General features: G+C 35.1%; 2 pseudogenes; both read left to right on the forward strand.

Annotated features, from left to right (window-relative positions):
* The window catches only part of LOC149539497 (putative boron transporter 2 pseudogene), a 63,978-nt pseudogene extending 53,820 nt beyond the window's left edge, over positions 1 to 10,158 (forward strand).
* A 1,600-nt stretch (positions 10,159 to 11,758) lies between these two features.
* On the forward strand, positions 11,759 to 19,106 carry LOC149539498 (putative boron transporter 2 pseudogene; annotated as a pseudogene).
* The last annotated feature ends 890 nt before the right edge of the window (positions 19,107 to 19,996 follow it).

Consider the following 19,996-nt stretch of genomic DNA (forward strand, 5'->3'; position numbering starts at 1 on the left):
CAAGAAAATTGAGGAAAAAGGTGATCAGGAAGGCTTATCAAAGAATAAGCACATGAACTGAACAAAGATCTAAAACTATAAAGTGAGTTGTAAACATATAGATCAAACCCTACTATTTTCTTTCTAATCATTGTAAACAGTTTGTATTGAAATCCTTTAATCAAAGTTTGACTGAATAGTCATTCAAGGACTTAATAGTCTGTATAAATCCTTTAACAAGGTGATGTTCTATTGGAATTTTCTAAAGTACTCTAACAGGGCCACTCCTAATAGGGTGATTAAATCCTCTAACTAGGTCACATTTAACAATTTGTATTGTAAACCTTTAACAAGGTTGGCTCTTGACAAGGCTCGCTTCAAAAAATGGAAAAAGTGGTGACATGTTGCTAGTGGGTTTTCCCAAATTGGGTTTATAGGTTAAATCCTAGTGTCAAACTTGTGTTGAATGTTGTGTTTTACATTTCAAATATTTAAATTCAACAAAGTCTGTTATATTAGGATAGTGAACTACTAGTTTATTTTTTTAGTAAAATTATAGTAGGGATTGAGTCACATCAGGATAAGCAAACTAGATAATGTTTAATTGTTTGATTATTCAATTAGTACTTATGTACCTTGAATAATTGATTTACACACCCCCCTCCCCTGCTCAGTTATTCTAGACATTCTAATAATTGGTATCTAAGAACCAATGCTTATAAATTAGAGAAGTTTGAAGGTACTTAAAGCTAAAGATCATGACTCACATAAGGGAGGTACCAAAGCTGAACAAGGAGAACTTTCTTGCATTGAAAATGCTGATGAGATTACACATATCTAGTATTGGTAATGTTGCAATATGATTTTGGATAATGAACATGTGAAGATAAAAATTGTTCCTCTAACTACAAAATAAATAAAAGAAAAACAAGAACATAATCAAGTAATGTTGGAGATTTCTTTAGCCCTAAGCTATGCCAAGTTTGATGACATAAAAGATTGTGATAGTGAAAAACATATTTGGGACAAACTAAAGACCATATATAGAGGAGATGACAATGTCTTAAGAGCCAAATCAAAGAGTTTTAGAGGAAATTTTGATGAAATGAGAATGATGGAGGGTGAGAACATAGTGCAATATTGCACAACAATAAAAGAAGTTGTCAATGCTATTTGAGATGCAAATGGAGAGATTAAAGATGAAACAATGACAAGAAAGGTATTGAGAACTCTACTTCCTATATATGCCATTAGGGTTTCTACAATACCAAGAGCTAAGATATACTCATGGTAAAAATTTGACTTTGGAAGGTGTAATTTTGGTAGACTTACTAATGTCTAATTTTGATAATTACACACCTGCTACTATTGAATCTTTTTTAAGTCACAATTGGTTCTTAGCAAAAGAAAAGGAAAACATGTGAAAAGTGATAGTGACACTTTTTATGATGAGTTCGATGAACTTGAAACACTTATTGCAAAAATATTTGGAAGAAGTGAAGGTAAATACAAAGGCAGGAATACCTATTATTTGTTTTTCATGCAACAAGGTTGGTCATATTGCTGCAAGATGTCTTGACAAAGAATACAAGGATGAAAGAAAGGAAAGAAAGCACAAAGGAAGGAGAGATGATTGAGACTACAAGAAGAACAAGGATGACAAAGGTAAGAAACCTTGTTATATTGCTGAAGAAGAAATTGACATTGAATCTAAAAAAAATGCTAACAAATTTGTTTATGTTGCTATGCAAGAAAATTCTGATGAAGATGAGAAAACTACTTTAATTTCATATGTGAACAAAAGTGAGAGATGGATAATTGATAGTTGAACCTCTAATCATATGACTAGTGATAGAAATAAATTTGAGGATATTGGACCATACAAAGGTGGTATATTAAATTTGGTAATGATATTCCATGTGTTGTGAAGGGTAAAAGTATAATTTAATTAACTGACAAAATCAAGTGTGACAATATTTACTAGGTGGAAGGACTTAACTATAATATGTTGAGTGTTTCACAATTAAACTAATTATAGTATAGAGTTGAATTCCATGATTGAAAGGCCAATATATATGATGATGCTGGAAAGTTTACTAGAAGTGGTGATTAGACAAGATGTAACTTGTTCTATCTAGATTTATCTAATGAGACATGTTTGTTTGCACAATAAGTAGTTGTTTGGTTATGGCACAAGAGGTTATGTCATATAAATTTTCACAATTTGGTGAGCATTAGTGAAATAAATAAATTAAGAGGATCACAAAAACTAAAGAAGCCTAACAAAGCTATGCGTAAATAATGTCAATTGGGAAAAATGACAAAGTCTACTTTCAAGGAAAAAATATACACATTTGGTGATATTTTGGAATTGGTTCATACTAACCTATGTGGACCTATTGATGTTAAAAGCTATTGTGGAGATAAGTATATTATCCCATTTGTTGATTATTACTCTAGGATGATGACTACTCTAGGATGATGACTGTGATATTTCTCAAAGCTAAATTTGATGTTTTTCAATAATTTAAGTGGTATTTGGACCAAGTTGAAAAAGAAATATGGAAGTGTCTAAAGTGTATGAGATCTAATAGAGCTAGTGAATTCATTTCCAATGAGTTCAACACATTTTGTAAGGATAGAGGAATTAAAAAATAGATGTCAGCACCAAGGACCCCTCCTCAAAATGGGATAGCTAAAAGAAGGAACATAGCAATAATGGACTATGCTAGAACATTGATGATACAGAAGAATGTATCGCTGAAATATTGGAAACAAGTTATCATTATTGTTGTCTATACCTTAAATAGAGTACAAGTCAAGAAAGGTACAAATGCTACACATTTTGAACTATGGTATAGATATGCTCCTAATGTGAAATATTTCAAGATATTTTGAACAAAATACTATATATTTAAAGATAACAAGAATGGAAAACTTGATGCTAAGAGTGATGAAGGTATATTCCTAGGATATTCCACCAAGAGTACATCATACAAGTATTTAAATTCTAACACTAACAAAGTTGTGGAAAGTAAAAATATGAAATTTGATGAATTTGCAAAAAGAAATGATGTTGATGTTTACATTAAGGTTAATTTGTCTATCAATGACTCAACACTTAGTCAATTGGTTACATTTCTATTGAGCTCTACAGTTGCTACCAAGCTTATCATTCAATTTGCAGCACTAACCAAGTGATTCATTTTTTCCCAAGCTAAGTAGTTAGAATAAATTATCTATCAAGCACCTAAGTCAATTTACAATTTTTGCCAAGCTAAACAATGTTTACCGAGGTTTAAACACAAGGTTTAGTGCAAACTAAGCATAGCAGAGGCTACCAAGATAGTCAATGGTGTTGGAATTCTTGTAGAATAATTGAGAGAGTGGGGGGGGGGGGGGGGGGGGTGTTGAATCAATTATTCAAGGTCTAGATATACAAATAAAACTTTCACAATTTAGTGAACCCATATAACATTCTTAACCATGCATGCATTCATTGTGTGTTAACCAAAATTGATATGTTACTATTAAATCAACATGTAGAAATGTAAAGCATAAAACACAACATATCCATCAACACACTTGACACAATGATTTAACATGGAAACCCAATTTGGGAAAAGCCACTAGTAACATGCTGCTCCTTTTTCACTCTTCTTATTTGATGCCTTGTTAAAGGCCAACCTTATTAAAGGTTACAACTCACACTGTTAAATATGACCCAGTTAAGGGATTTCAATCACCTTGTTAAAAGTGAGCCTTGTTAGAGGACTTTAGGTCATTCACTTGGAATGCCACCCTGTTAAAGAATTTCTCAATGACTATTAAGTCAACCTTTCTCCAAAGGATTTTCCCTAATCTTATACAATTGTTAAAAAGTAACAATCGAGCTTTGATCTGATACAACAAACTTACTTGTAGATTATAGATCATTATTTAGTCCTCAAGTCTACTTGGCTTCCAATATTTGTAGCTCTAATAGCTTGTTCACCCTTCAAGCATTCATCCTCTTTACGCCTTCTTGCTTAGTTTTCCATTGCAGACTTCTCCTCTTAGGTCACTTGATGAAGCAAACCCCTTTCCTTCTCCTTGTCAGATTTTTTGCATCAAAAACTCTCTAACCTCTTTGCTTCATGACTAGACATCCCTACATATAGGAAATTAGAACTCTTTTCCCACTCATTATCTATCACCAAATTTAGGGTTTTTGATGGATTGGGTAGGATACAATGTATCTACCCCATATCCTATCTTTTCTAGAAACTTCTCCTAAAATCCATTTGAATTCACCTCCAAAATGGTTTACATAAGATTCTGTGCCTCTAGCTCATCAATCTTATCTTCCTCTTGATTCACAAGTTCCAAGAAAACAAATTTTTTAACTTTTAATTAGTGAGTCTTCGATCGTTTTGATAATGCAGTAGCTTGACATTATCAATTTACTAATGCTTGGCACATATTGTGTTACTTAGCATCTACTATAAAATCACTCAACATCAACTAGATTTTACTAGTGCTTGGCATCAATTGAAAAATCACTCAGCATCTACTAACTTTCTTGACATCCACTAGAAATTGCTTTCACTCAGCTCCTACTAACTTTTTGCTCAGCTTACACTAAATTTGCTCAGCACCTTCTATCAACTTGGTCAAGCTTGGAAAATAAACTTTGTTCAACCTTATTCTTTTGAACTTTCTAAGTGTATCCAATCATTTTGTAACCTCAAGTAGATCATCAATACATTATGTTATCACTATCTTAAGTGATTCTTACACTTCAATACATAATCATAACTCAACCTTTCCGCTAGGTACTTTTGTTACATCTTGTTGATCAAATCCTCCCCATCAATCAACTAAGTGATAGTGCTTGAGACATATAAGCAATTTTCTTACCAGCATGTAGTAGGTTTGACATTAGCGACAAAAAAATGGTTGAAAACACAGTCTTCTTTCAACAATTTTTTACTCAAATGATATTTTCAATCATATATCAACAATATCCCTCTTTGGCATTGATGGCAAATAAAACTAATCAACCAATCAAACAAATGATAAACATCTTGTTCCATCTAACTAACTAGGTTAAAATAGTAAAGCAATACCAAAAAGAAAATTTGTGAGTAAAACTTCTCCCTCTATTAGCATCTCCCTCTTCTAATTAGGTTACAAAATATAACATTCTCTCCTTCCATAGATCAACAGAATATCTGAATATCTCCCTCTTTTATTTTTTGCTTTCTCCCTCTTTCTTTCTTTCAATCTTCTAATCTTTTGATTATGTATTCTCACTTCTCCCTTGATCATCTCTCCCTTGATCAGTTTAATGTACTTTCTCCCTCTTTGACAGGAATGCCAAATATGCATACTCAACACTTGGCATCTTTGGTATATGTAGGCATAGGCTTTTTTAGGCTCTTCAATTTTCTCCCTTTGATTTTAAATTCCAGCTCTGTGATTACTTTAAGCAATTTCCTAAAGTAAGAGCCACTGCATCAATTGTATGAAATAAATTTTAGCTTATTTGATGTAGGGTACTCCCTCTATCTTTTACATAGCCTTTGATAGGGGTATCACCCCTAATTTACCTCTCATATACTCATAAGCATCCATAGGTAATGCTTTGGTGAAGATATCAGCAATTTTCTCCTTTATGTTGATATATTCCATCTTCACCTCTTTATCTTGAACCAATTCCCTTACATAATGATACTTTATTGCAATGTGCTTTGTCTTTTTATGCATTAAAGAATTCTTTGATTATTTATAGCACTTTTATTATCACAATAAAGTGTCACTGGTTTAGTGATCTCTTCTTTCATTCTCTTAAGCAGTCATTTGATCCATATAATGTTTGTGCAATTGATGGCAGCAACAACATACTCTGCTTCAGTAATAGATTGGAAAGTACAACTTTGCTTCTTGCTAGTCCATGTAACAAGTCTTATGCGTAAGAAAAGTTCTCCTCCACCAGTGCTCTTTTTGTCATCAATATTTCTAGCCCAATCAGCATCAGTGTAGGCTTTTAGTTCAAACTTTTCATTCTTCTTATAGTATAAAACATACTCTTCTATTCCTTTCAAGTATCTCATTATTCTTTTCATGACCATCAAGTGATTCTCTCTAGGGTTAGCAGAGAATATAGCAACTATCCCCATAGCTAATACAATATCAGATCTATTGTGTACTACATATTGCAATTTTTCAATCATGGATCTGTATAATGTTTGACTGACCTTAGTTGAATCATCATTCTTTGATAGCTTGAGTGATTTTACCATAGGTGTACTTACTAGTTTTGAATCCTCAAGTCCAAATGTCTTCAAAATCTCCTTGACATATTTTTACTGAGTGATATATACACCATATTTCATTTGATAGACTTGTAATCCCACAAAGAATTTGATCTCACCAAACATTGATTTTTCAAACTCTTGCTTCATCTTATTTGCAAAATCTTTACACAAGGCATCTTGTCCTCCAAATATTATGTCATCAAAAAACATTTTAGATAATAGCATACCTTTTTCTTTATCTATCTTCATGTACAAATTGTTGTTATCATCTATTCTTTCAAAGCCAATCTTAACAAGATAAGTATGAAGTCTCTCATACCATGCTATTGGTGCTTATTGCAATCCATATAAGGCTTTGTGTAGTCTAAATACCATGTTCTTTTTGTTTTTATCCACAAATCCTACTTATTGTTCTATGTAGACCTCTTCTTCTAATATGCCACTTAGAAATGCAAACTTGACATCCATCTGGTAAACTTTAAAGCCTTTATAAGTAGCATAAGCAAGAAAAATTCTTAGCCCTTCCATTCTTGCAACAGGGACAAATTTTTTACCATAGTCAATTCCTTCATCTTGTGCATACCCTTTTCAAACTAGTCTTGCTTTGTTTCTTATCACTTCACCATTCTCATATAGCTTGTTTCTAAATACCCATTTTGTGCCAATCACATTCTTGTCTTCTAGTCTAGGAATTAGGCTCCAAGTCTTGTTCTTTACTATCTATAGAATTTCCTCTTCCATAGCCTTGTACCAATCATCATCTTCCAATGCATCTCTCATTGTCTTAGGTTCCTTTATGCTTAATAAACATGATTCACTTCTCAACCCATTTCTTGTCATTTACCTTGCATCTTTGTCTCTAATGATTTGATCTATAGGATGGTATCTTTTGACATATTTGGATAGTCTAGGCTCAGTTCTTGTGATTGGATTTTCTCTCTCACATTCAGTATCACTATATGCATCTCTGTCAGGTGTTTCAGCATCTCTTTCATGTGTGTTAATCTTAGAGTTAGATTGTCCATGCTCCTCATTCTGCAACTTGGCATCTGAATGCAACTCGACATTCATAGCATGTGACTCAGTAGTTGCTGAGACTTGTTGTTGGCTTCTTGCATGATCTGTAGCATCTTCTTCAATAGGCATTCCTTCATAATAGTATACAAATGTCTTGTAATATTCTAGTTCTTTTGTAATTTCAGCCTCATGTGCTACTATAAACTCATCAAAATTCACATTTGCACTTTCCACAATTTTATTAGTGTTAGTAATTAAACACTTATAAGCTTTACTTCTTGTGGAGTAACCAAGGAATATACCTTCTTCACTCTTTGCATCAAACTTTCTACTCATAACATCTTTAAAAATATAGCATTTGCTTCCAAATACTTTAAAATATTTCACATTAGGTGGATGAACATTCCATAGTTCAAAAGGTGTTGAGTGAGTACCTTTCTGTACTTGCGCATGGTTCAAGGTGTATACAATAGTACTTACATCTTATCTCCAATAATTTAGAGCAACATTTTTCTCCATCATGATTGTTCTAGCACAATCAATTATTGACTTGTTTCTGCTTTCAGAAATTCCATTTTGTGGAGGGCTCCTAGGTGTTGATGTCTGTCTCTTGATTCCTCTATCATTGTGTTGCCTGACTTTAAGTCACCCTTTTTTATTTTTTATTTTTTTGGTAATATTGGTCATATCAAGTCAATCTAATCAGTCTTGAGTCTACGTCTAAGTCATTATAGGTAGGCAATATTTTTCGAGTTCCCCTTCAAATTGCCTTCTTCTTTTCAAGCCATGTGGGTTATTTGGAAGTCCTGTCATGATGGGTAGGTGATAGATCCCAACCCGGCAAGGATATTATGCTCTCATTGATAATCTCTTTCAGATGGAATGGTGATTGAAGTCATGATTCTTGGAAAATAATAAGGAATTAGAAAAAGTTTCTTTATTTGAGTAATGCAAAGGAGAGCTTTAGTGGAAATCTTCAAGATTGCAAGAGGCTAGTGGCATTAAGAGATCTGATGATATGGTATTCTAGTGTGGAAAAAGCTACTCGGAATGAAATTTGCAATCTTCTTGTGTTGCAGGAGGAAAGCTCCATGATATTATTGTGATAGTGGGGATGGTGGTTAATACACAAGCCCTTTTTCATAGAACCCCATCTGCTTTTACTTGATGAACCCACTAATCACCTTGATCTATATGTAGTTTTATGGCTAGAAATATATCTTTTAAAATGGTTAAAAACTTTAACTGACATCGCACATGTAGGCTTTCACTGATAATTTTCGTTACAATGCTAAAAGAGCATAGCTTGTTCAATCAAGAATTAAGGAACTAATTATGAAATCTGTGTGCAACAAAGGGAGTGTTATTCTAGAGGTTCAAGTTGAATCATAGATTGATCAACTAAACATGATCATGAAGATAGAAGGAGGGAGTGAACATCCTTGTCTTCACTCTAGTTTTTGCTGACTTGGGCCACATCTGCTTCTTTTCTGTCTATGGATTTTAGTGCAGGATTTTGGGTCTTGTGGATGAATTTTGCATTCCAAAGAGGAGTAATCCAACACTCAAACAATTTACTCCTTCTTGGTGCTTTGGAAACAGAATGTTTTCTTTGGTTCTATCATTCGGGCTTCTGTTCAGTCCAAATCCATGGTCAGCTAGTGCTTATGACAACTGGATAGTAATTAAGGAAATGTTGAATGTTCCATTGCAATACATTATTGCTACATTCATTCCAGCGACTATGATTGTTGTACTTTACTATTTTGACCATAGTGTAGCATCTCAGGTTGCTCAACAAAAGGAATTCAATTTGAGAAAACCTTCATCATTCCATTATGATTTGTTTTTGTTAGGATTCTTGGTTATCATATGTGGTCTTCTTGGTATACCCCCTTCAAATGGTGTTATTCCTCAATCTCTGATGCATACAAAATGTTTAATTACTTTGAAGCATAAGTTGGTCCGTAATAGGTTGGTGAAGATAGCCAAGAAAAGCATTAAAGAAAATTCAAGCTTAAGATAATTGCATGGCAGCATGCAAGAAACTTATCAGCAAATGCAAACTCCATTAGTTTATCAGCCACCTCCAACCTTGGCTCTAAAGGAATTTCAACAAACAACTTTTCAATCAGCCACAACGATCGAAAACCTAGATGCTCTAGTTGATGAATCAATTTCTGATCTAGAGAAGGATGTTGATGAACTACTTCCTGTTGAGGTCAAAGAGAAGCATTTGAGTAATTTTTCGCAAGCCATGATGGTAGGTGGTTGTGTTTCTGCTATGCCCCTTCTTAAAATGATTCCTACTTCAGTGCTTTGGGGTTACTTTGCATTCATGGCTATAGAAAGTTTACCTGGAAACCAATTTTGGGAAAGAATACTCTTACTCCTTACTACACCAAGTTGAAGATACAAACTACTTCAATGCTACCATGCTTCATTTGTTGAAACAGTGCCTTTCAAAATGATTGCTATTTTTACAATCTTCTAGATGTCCTATTTGCTGGCATGTTTTGGTATTACACGGATTCCCATTGCTGGTGTTCTTTTCCTAGTGCTTATAATGCTCTTAGTTCCTGCAAGGCAGTACTTTTTCCCCAAACTTTTCAAGGAAGCACATCTTCAAGAATTGGATGCAACAGAGTATGAGGAGGCTCCAAGATTACATTATGTCATAGTAGAAGATGAGCTAATAGGGTTCGGCCAAGGATCAAGGGGTGCCAAGGTAGATGATGGTGAGATTTTTGATGAGATAATTACTCGAAGCCGTGGTGAGGTTAAATATACTTCTAGTCCACAAATACAAAGACAAGTGAAGCAAACAAGAAATCACCCAAATGGTTGTAGATGTAGCTTTTGAAGCTTATTCATCACCCAAAGATGTTAATAGTGCTGTTATTTTCAAGGAAAATGAAAAATTGAAGAAGGAATTGATCAGAATGAAAATGTATGCCTATGTGTCCATAAAGAATTATCACGTGGCAAGAATTATGAGTTACATTTGCTTATGCCTTGGGGAAGTATCAAAGTAAAAGGGAGAGGATTTCGATTGATACATAGAAAGAATAATTTCAAGATTCAGTTATAGAAACTAAAAAAGATCACCGAGAAAATGTTTATATTAAAAGAAAAAGGGGGAAGTTAAAGGGAGGAGTTTTCTCCCAAGAATCAATTACAAACTGAATAGTTACAGAATCGAAGAGGTAGAGGAACTGGATGGTCATAGAAGAATCGATCGATCACTTCAGAGATTATTTATTGGAGATCTTGTGGAGGGAATGGGGGTTCTTCTTTTTCTGCATACAATCAGAGAGCTGGAGTAGAAGGGAGAGCATTCAGTTTTCTGCATTTTCATTCATGCATTAGAGATGGATATTTTGGTTCTTTGTAATAGATTTGGCTGTAGATTGTAAGCAAATATAATTAGAGTATTATGTTTGTTGTGTTCAAAACAAGAAAGGTTTTTTTATGAATCAGAGCATTTAGGCATCACTTTTCTAATTACTTCCAATTAGAGTATTGTTATAATCAGCCTTAAGCACTTTCTTGCATTCTTAGCTAAATGGTGAATGGGTGATAGATTGAGTACTTTCATCTGTTCATGTTGCAAAGTTTCAAATGTTTAATCTTCATTTTAATTTCATGTTGCTACATTTGCATAACTAATAAGATTCTTGCATTACCAATCTCAGGAGTTATAGGATGTGTGAGTTCTCAAAGTTGGCTATAGGTTTAACATCTAAAATTTGTTTGAGTTAGTCCTACCTAGGGTTAACTTGGTTTCTCCTCTTTCGTTCTCAGGTTAAGAATGCACCCAGATAGTTTAGGAAATAAACAAATTCATTGCATATCACTCTATAAGAGAGCTATACCTTTCAATTCAGAGGAAATCTATCAACCTCATGATAGATTATCCAACTGTTGGCAACTAATTATTCTTTTGGATTTGGGCATTTTGGGAGTTTATTCAAAGGAACAATCTATTTACCAACAGATTTTTTGCAACTCTACTAGGGAGTGGAAAAGAAGATCAGTATTTATATTTTACTTCCTCAGTTTTATTGTTATCTCTGCAAGAAATTGGCGACTCCATTTTTATTCTCATTTTTTTGGTTGAAGAGTCCATTGCTTTTATTCTCAGAAACTTTATTATCTTGCAAGAGATTGGCAACTCCATTATAAAAAGGACCATGCCTGTTAAATTGGTGAAAAGAGGGAGACTAAATCCTTCCCTTATAGAGCTTCATCACACTACTGATTCTGTATTGCACGACATGTTTGAAGCTTGGAGAGAAAGCATCAGTAATGGAGTAAGGATGAACCTGAGTATCAAAGAAGATCATGCAACCATGCTGTTATGGAGAAGTATATGTGCAAGATATCACCTATTGAAAGAGGTGGAAGAGAAAACAAAGTTGTTGTAGAAGTTAAAGAGAGAACTACATGTAGGTGAGGGTGAAATGTCAGAAGCCCTTCCAAATTGCATTTCTTTAAAATTTTCAATTTTGAGTGAACAAGAAGTCAAAGTAGATGTGCTTGATAAAAAACTAGTGAACGAAGAACGTTTTCAGCCTAAATCATCACAGGAAGAAGAAAAGGTAGTTTTGATCCCTTGTTTCTCAATATTTTTTCCTTTGGAATCATTAGTTTCACCAATAGATTCATCAGTTGAGGGTAAAAAGGAGATTTCTTCTCCTTGTGATGAGAATAATCAAAAAGATTTTGAAAGTGGTCTACATGTGTTCGAACACCAAAAACACACCATCAATAGTTTAGATGCAATTATGGAGGATTTCAGTTTCTCTCAAGAATCAACAGGTATGAATCTAGAATCACTTCCTGAATTGAAAGCAAAAGAATCAGTTTTGATTTCAGATGATGAAATTATTGAAGCCAAAGAAACTACTTTGATTGTTAAAATGAGTGAGGAATCAATGATTGAAGATAATACTGCTCATAGGCACAATGAGGAATCATCTCTCTTAGTTGAATCACTTAAGGCTGCAGAAAATTTTTCTGAAGAAAATATAATTAGTGAGCAAAATGAAGAGTCCATGACAACCAATGGTTTGATTCTTGAAAAACAAGAGATGTCCTGGTTTCCAAAAGTACAACTATTAGCAAATGAGGGTATTCCTCATAGTGATAAAAGATTGGTCAACAAAGACCTCATGGTAGAATTTATTTGTTTTGAAGAAAAGGTAATGATTAATTCTCTTGATGATTCTTATGTTGAAAAGAAAGTGAGGTCATGTTTTGCTAAAGCTGAAAATATGGTCGAAGAGTTGATATGTAAAATTGAAAGATAAATAAATGGGGATCATGCTTTAAATTGTCGTCTTCCTAAAAATTATCTCAAAAAAAATGTGCTAGCTGCATTATGTTTTTGTGATCATCATACTAAATCTAAGAATATAACTTCTTATGAGGTGGATGAAAGTGATAATGAATTACCTTGGAAGAGGCACTGGCAAAAAGAACTTTTCTAGCCTATGGAGATTCTTGAAGATCATGAAGGAAAGGTAAGAAAAATTGAAAAAGAAGATGTATCTATATTTTCTTTTCCTGATGTTGATGAAATTTATGAAATGGATGAAAAGTGTAATGCCCCGCCCGGAGATCCTTGGAAACAAGGATGAAAACAAGTCAGAACATTTTTTTATTTTTTTTTAACCAATGTAAGTGCACATGATACAACCTACACAAACCAAAAGATCGCAATGGAAGACAAAAAGACAACCAAGCACCAACGGATCTCCAAATGCCACTACCAACTAGAACACAATCACGAAAACCACAAAAGCCTACCAAGCTGAAAGACATGAGCTGACTCTTGGAAACTGGCTAAGTCTGAATTTTTGAAGCCCTGATATTTCCTAGAATCCACACCTTAGCTCGTAGAGGTCTGAAACCCATCTCAAATGAATCGTCGCATATATTAAAATATATCTTAAGTATAAGGAATTAAATATACATCAACTTATACTTCAATGATATATTTTAAACCCCGAACGACTACAACAGAAACCCAAAAATTGAATTTCAAAAGAAACCTCCTGAATTCAAAATGCAAAAACATAGGCTTCAAGAATGCCCAAAAGGGTTTGCAGATCAACTCTCAAAAAGATCAAAACACTACAAAAAGTGCCCGTTGTTGGCATGCACAGGTTTTAACCAAAAGGTGTACGACACTTTTCACTAAGGGAGGGCAACACTTCTCCCTTATTGCGTGTGACACTTCTCAAGAAGGCGGTCGATACTGGAAAAGTATCGCGTGACATTTCTCATAAAGTTGTGCGACACTCTTCCAGTGTCGTACGACACTTCTTCAGTATTGCGTGCGACACTTTTTTGTTTCGTGCGACATTATTTCTATGGGCGTACAATACTTTATCAGTGTTGCACAATGCTGAACAAATGTCGCCCATAGAAAATAAAAACACTCCCAGAACTCAAAAATGGAGAAAAACTGACAAAAGAACCTCCACACCGGGGAGTACCGGATCCACATTTTGAGGCCAAAACACTCGAACCAAAATTGAGTAACAAAAAATGAAATCTAACCATCTATCCAACAAAGAAGGGAAAGTACAGAAAGGAAACATCACGACAACTGAAATAACATCGCAATAACATAGATAACATTGCAATGAGAAAGATAACCAACTAAGTACGTGGTTCCTCCCAACTGTCAATGGTGTCATAGGACCATCGTGGGCCCTAGCCATCCCCCGCACATGACATCCCAAGCCACCGATTAGATCGTCGGTGCTGTCATGATAGGGACATCACTACTAAACATGCTACAATATAAGTAATGAAATCTAACATGCTAGTAGTAACATAAGATAACCCTGTAATTAGATAACATCATCTACTACATGCTAATCATCATAATGAGGAAAGCGTTAAAATTAACATCATCTAAGCATGATAACATCATAATGAGAGCATAAATCACAAGAAGCATACTCCGTATACCAAAGTACCAAGTGACACATCCAGCAACGATCACGCTAGAACAATAGACCGTCTTTGTACACCAGTCCCTAGCAGTGGTGAAGGTAGCTATGCCTCCCAACCACATGGCACCCGTAGGTCCACACCCACTGTGCTGATGGAGATAATGATCCAACCACACACACACAAAACAACAACCATGGCTAACACACATGCCAAGCAATATGGTGACTAAATCCAAGAGATAAACAATGCATAAACTACAGGTCTTGGTCAGACACCTGAATGGGCTACTACGTAGGGACTGACATCATGGAGAGTCGCTTGGCATCGACAAGCCCAAGCTCAGATCATGCATTTCAACTCCTCAACGGAGGGCCCCGCATATACTTTTTATTATCTTAAATTTTATTACCACCCAATGTTTTATTTAATTATCACTTACTTAAAACTTCCTTTGCGAACCCTATGGGACTAAGGTCACCAGGCTGTGAGATAGAAGCCCCCTCCATATGCTACCCTACCCTACCCATGCTCATCCAGCGATGAGTGCTCGAAGGCATGCAAACTCCCAACCCAACCCCAATGATCACAACTTTCAGAAGTACCACGAAAGATCGAGCCCCACAGGTCACTCGACAATATACGTGTGTGTGGTGCACCACCATCACAGAGATCATACACAAGGACAGGATGAGAATGCAAACAAAAGTCAATCGATCGAAAACATAATCGAGATGATGGATGCTACATGCATCCCAATGCAACAAAAGATGCAAAAGTGTTCTAACTAGTATCCAAATGGATCATCCAGGTCCACGAACCACAATGTGCCAAGAAAACTCGACAAAATAGGGCAGCACACAAAATGAGGTAAAAACCCCAAATTTTGGAAAAATTCCAAAATTAAAACCCATTTGGCCTTTAAGGTTCAAAAACCCCAAAAATCCAAAAATAATCGAAAATGGACACCGTATGCAAAAATGGCCAGCATAACGGCCCAAAAACCCAAACCCCCATTTCAAAAATAGGTAAAACGTTCATACCCGACCAACCGGGCAGAACTAGCAAACAAAAACAGAGGGGAACACTAGTTCTCAGCCTCCTAACATATTGCTACAAGAAACGGAAGCTGAAACGGAGTGAAAACTAAAAAACGGGAAGGCCCTACCTGAAGGAAAAAGAGGCAGAAACTGAAACCCGCACAATAAAATAAACCACTCGCCAAAATAGTTGAAAATGACGACAAAGCATAAACTCCTCGAGCCAAATCCAACGAGACCAACCTCGTGCAGACCCCATGCTCACAGCTCCCAAAATGAGCAAAACAAGAATCCTTCAGAAGAGGATTTCCAAATTTGCTCTACAATTCTATTTCCAAATTGTGAAAAGTGATTTATGAAATCACTTTTCCAATACTTATTCACTTTTTTTGGGTGAATAGTCAATTCTGGAAAATAGCTAGTTGGAGTAGTTAAACTCCAAAATGACCCAAACGAAAATAGGTTATTATCCGCAAGGGGATTTCACCTAAGGCAAAGCTGCTAGAAATTAAATCCAAAAGATTAAAAACCCAAAAACCCAAAATTACAGAAAAACACTTAACACTTTCACGAAGAATGTGAACTTCTAAATGCACAGACATGTTCGCTGGTCTAATCACATAATACAAATGAGTTCGGATTTACTAATCACCGAAAGGTTTTATTATAAAACAACTAAATAAGGATACGTCGACCATATAGGAGCGACATTGGCAAAATATGAACAGCTGGATCACTATCTCCATAGGCCATTGCTAGGGATGTAATTCTTGCACACTAAAACACATGATCAAGTGCAATGGCAAATAATATCATAGCCGAAGCAACATGTATTAAAATACCTATTTAATCCATTTACATCACTCACATTCGCAGAAAGCGTAAAAGACAAAAATGAAGTAAATAACCATAGTATAGAATCCATCTCATAACATAGTCAACAAATAGGTCCAATACATCATATAACCAGATAATCAGTTCTCATAGATCTACTGTCATCTCAAAATAACATCAACATGCAAATATGATAAACTGAACAGCATAGAAACAAAGCATCTATGGTACAGAAATCAAAATATAACATTCGACCTTTAGGTCGTCTCAAGGTACAAATATCAAAAGAGTATCAAGTATCTCTCGAATCAAAAATAGACAAGGTACAAACTGCAAACACGAGAGGCACTACAAAAAGAATGTGGGTGATATTTCAAAATGTTGGTCTAAAAATCATCCCAAGGCTGATGGATTATTTAAAAATCAAATTTCTAATGTCATTGAAGATTATAATAGTATTGAGTCTTCCTTCGTTATGGCTGGTAAAGATCAATTTTCTGAAACATTTTTCTTTGAAGATAATTTATTGGTGAATGATCTTGATCAAATATGTGCAAATGAAAAGGCTAAGATATGTTTTGACAACCACCTTACTAAAAATGTTGATAAAGAAATTGATTTGCAGTCTAGACTCCATAACCCAATACTTAAGGCACTTGCTTAACCAGAGATGTTGGATTCTCTTTGCACCTTGCAGTACATACTCCCTAGTTGGAGCCAGCTGTTGCCTGACTTTAAGTCACCCTTTTTTTCTTGGCAATATTGGTCATATCAAGTCAATCTAGTCAATCTTGAGTCTAGGTCTAAGTCATTATAGGTAGGCAATCTTTGCCGAGTTCTGCTTCAAATTGCCTTCTTCTTTTCAAACCAGGTGGGTTATTTCAAAGTCCTATCGTGATGGGTAGGTGATAGATCCCAATCTGGCAAGGATATTATGCTCCTATTGATAATCTCTTTTATATGGAATGGTGGTTGAAGTTATGATTCTTGGACACTCGTAAGGAATCAGAAAAAGTTTCTTTATTTGAGTAATGTAGTGGAGAGCTTTAGTAGAAAATCTTCAAGATTGCAAGAGGCTAGTGGCATTGAGAGATCTAATGATATGGTATTCTAGTGTGGAAAAAGCTACTTAGAATGAAATTTGCAGTCTTTTTGTGTTGCATGAGGAAAGCTGGATGATATTACTATGATAGTGGGGATGGTGGTTACTACACAAGCCCTTTTTCATAGAACCTGGTCTGCTTTTACTTGATGAACCCACTAATCACCTTGATCTACATGCAATTTTATGGCTAGAAATATATATTTTAAAATGGCTAAAAACTTTAATTGTCATCGCACATGCAGGCTTTCATTGACAATTTTTGTTACAATGCTAAAAGAGCATAGCCTGTTCAATCAAGAATTAAGGAACTAATTATGAAATCTATGCACAACAAAGGGAGTGTTATTCTAGAAGTTTGAGATGAATCATAGATTGATCAACTAAACATGATCAAAAGGATAGAAGGAGGGAGTGAATATCCTTGTCTTCACTCTAGTTTTTGTTGACTTGGGCCACATCTACTTCTTTTCTGTCTATGGATTTCAGTATAGGATTTCGAGTGCTGTGGATGAATTTTGCATTCCAAAGAGGAGTAATCCAACACTCAAAAAATTTACTCCTTCTTGGTGCTTTGGAAATGGAATGTTTTCTTTGGTTCTATCATTTGGGCTTCTGTTCAGTCCAAATCCATGGTTAGCTGGTGCTTATGACAACTGGACAGTAATTAAGGAACTGTTGGATGTTCCATTGCTATACATTATTGCTGCATTCTTTCTAATGATTATGATTGTTGTACTTTACTATTTTGACCATAGTGTAGCATCTCAGCTTGCTCAGCAAAAGGAATTCAATTTGAGAAAACCTTCATCATTCTATTATGATTTTCTTTTGGGATTCTTGGTTATCATATGTGGTCTTCTTGGTATACCCCCTTCAAATGGTGTTATTCCTCAATCTTTGATGCATACAAAATGTTTAATTACTTTGAAGCACAAGTTGGTCCATAATAGGTTGGTGAAGACAACTAAGAAAAGCATTAAAGAAAATTCAAGCTTAAGATAATTGCATGGCAACATGCAAGAAACTTATCAGCAAATGCAAACTCCATTGGTTTATCAACCACCTCCAGCCATGGCTCTAAAGGAATTTCAATAGACAACCCTTCAATTGGCTACAAGGATCGAAAACCTAGATGCTCTAGTTGATGAATCAATTTCTGATCCAGAGAAGGATGTTGATGAACTACTTCCTGTTGAGGTCAAAGAGCAACATTTGAGTAATTTTTTGCAAGCCATGATGGTAGGTGGCTGTGTTTCTACTATGCCCCTTCTTAAAATGATTCCTGCTTCAGTTCTTTGGGGTTACTTTGCATTCATGGCTATAGTAAGTTTACCTAGCAACCAATTCTAGGAAAGAATACTCTTACTCCTTACCACACCAAGTCGAAGATACAAAGTACTTCAACGCTACCATGCTTCATTTGTTGAAATGATGCCTTTCAAAATGATTGCTATTTTTACCATCTTCTAGATGTCCTATTTGCTGGCATGTTTTGGTATTACATGGATTCCCATTGCTGGTGTTCTTTTCCCAGTGCTTATAATGCTCTTAGTTCCTGCAAGGCAGTATGTTTTCGACAAACTTTTCAAGGAAGCACATCTTTAAGAATTGGATGTAGCAGAGTATGAGGAGGCCCCAAGATTATGTTATGACATAGTAGAAGATGAGCTAACAGGGTTCGACCAAGGATCAATAGGTGCCAAGGCAGATGATGGTGAGATTTTTGACGAGATAATTACTTGAAGCCATGGCGAGGTTAAATATACTTCTAGTCCACAAATAAAAAGACAAGTGAAGCAAACAAGAAATCACCCAAATGGTTGTAGATGTAGCTTTTGCAACTTCTTCATTGCCCGGAGATGTTAACAGTTCCATTCTTTTCAAGGAAAATGAAGAATTGAAAAAGGAATTGATCAGAATGAAAATGTATGCCTATGTGTCCATAAATAATTATCATGTGGCAGGAATTATGAATTATATTTGCTTATTCCTTGGGGAAGTATCAAAGTAAAAGGTAGAGGATTTTGATTGATACATAGAAAGAATAATTTCAAGATTCAGTTATAGAAACTAGGAAAGATCACCGAGAAAATGGTTATATTAAAAGAAAAAGGGGGAAGTTAAAGGGATGAGTTTTCTCCCAAGAATCAATTACAAACTGAATGGTTATAGAACCGAAGAGGTAGAGGAACTGGATGGTCATAGAAGAATCGATTGATCACTTGAGAGATTATTTATTGGAGATCTTGTGGAGGGAATGGGGGTTCTTCTTTTTCTGCATACAGTTAGAGAGCTAGAGTAGAGGGGAGAGCATTCAATTTTCTACATTTTCATTCATGCATTAGTGATGGATATTTTGGTTCTTTGTAATAGATTTGGATGTAGATTGTACGCAAATGTAATCAGAGTATTATGTTTGTTGTGTTCAAAACAAGAAAGGTTTTGTTACAAATCAGAGCATTTAGGCATCACTTTTCTAATTACTTCCAATTAGAGTATTGTTATAATTAGTCTTAAGCACTTTCTTGCATTCTCAGCTAAATGGTGAATGGTTGATAGATCAGAGTACTTTCATCTGTTCATGTTGCAAAGTTTCAGATGTTTAATCTTCATTTTAATTTCATGTCATTGCATTTGCATAACTAACAACATTCTTACATTACCAATCTCGAGAGTCATAGGATGTGTGAGTTCTCGAAGTTGGCTAGGTTTAACATCTAAAATCTGCCTGAGTTAGTCCTGCCTAGGTTCAACTT

This window comes from Cupressus sempervirens, chromosome 9 (genome assembly GCF_028749045.1).
Source record: "Cupressus sempervirens isolate cs-2001-9-10 chromosome 9, ASM2874904v1, whole genome shotgun sequence".
NCBI classification, from domain to species: Eukaryota; Viridiplantae; Streptophyta; class Pinopsida; order Cupressales; family Cupressaceae; genus Cupressus; species Cupressus sempervirens.